Source organism: Dermochelys coriacea, chromosome 7, assembly GCF_009764565.3.
Source record: "Dermochelys coriacea isolate rDerCor1 chromosome 7, rDerCor1.pri.v4, whole genome shotgun sequence".
Classification (NCBI taxonomy): Eukaryota; Metazoa; Chordata; order Testudines; family Dermochelyidae; genus Dermochelys; species Dermochelys coriacea.
In genome coordinates, this window is record NC_050074.1 from 57,267,678 (window position 1) to 57,268,793 (window position 1,116).

Below are 1,116 nucleotides of genomic sequence, written 5' to 3' on the forward strand. Positions count from 1 at the left end.
TGGAGCTGCTGCTGCTGCAGAGGCCGCTGCCTGGAGCTGCTGAAGCCCGAGGAGGAGAAGAAGAGGATCATCTGCCAGTGGGGCAGCACCTAGAGACTTTGCAGACCACCGTGGAGGGGGCCCTAAGACTGAGTAATTTTCAAACTGTGCTCTTGCGGTGGGGGTTTTGACTGTGTTTGTAGGGACACCGGGGGTGTGGCGTGGAGCTGCCCCCTGATCCATCTGTGTGTCCCCCCCAACCCCCACCACTATTACTACCACCGCTGCCCCCTCCACCACCCCCACTGGCTGTATACCATCTGCCTCAGCTCCTGCCTCTGGACTCAGCTGCTTGCTTGGCTTGCCACGCCCTATTTCCACCCTTTGGGCCAGAAGCAGCAGCAAGCTAAAAAAGACTTGTGCAAGTGCACATGGGCACATGTGCCCCCCCCTGGACTGCCTACCCCCCAGCTTTGCCCTTTACTACCTGCCCCATTTGCCACTTGCTTTGCCTCCTCTTTTGCTCCAGCCCCCCTAACTAGCTTCAGTTTGTTTGCCTGCCCCGCCCATTTCCTTCTGCAGCCTTTGTTTGTTTGCCCCGCCCCAGCCTCTGAAGCTAGCCCCTTGGTTTCCCTGTTCTACCCCCAGACCGCTTAGCCCCTCGCTCCGTGTGCCCATGCCCCCTCCCATGCGCTTTTGCAATTCCCCTTTTTAGTTGCAACCCTCTTCACTGCACCCTCATGTTGTTGAATCCCCCCCCCCCGTAGTGCACCAAGAGGAGCCGGAATTTCCACCTTGTGTCGGTGACTGACCCCTAACCCCTGATTGCCCCCCGTCCAGCCCACCCCTTTTGGCGCCCTCCTCCCCTGCCTGCAGCCTAGCGGGGAGGAGTGGTCGACCTGCTTCCCCCTCTCCCCTCCTCCTTTTGATGTCCTCCCTTTCCTCCTTGCTCATGATGGCGGGGGATGAGACGGGTGAGACCCCTCCAGTAGCCCGAGCTCCCCCTCCCCCGCCTGCCCCTCTGTCACCCCCCCAAGCTTCTACCTCTGCTGCCAAACCATCTGCCATCGCCCCCGCTGGGGCACCAGCAGCGACGGGCACCGGGGTGACCTCCACTGCTGCCACGTCTATCCCCCT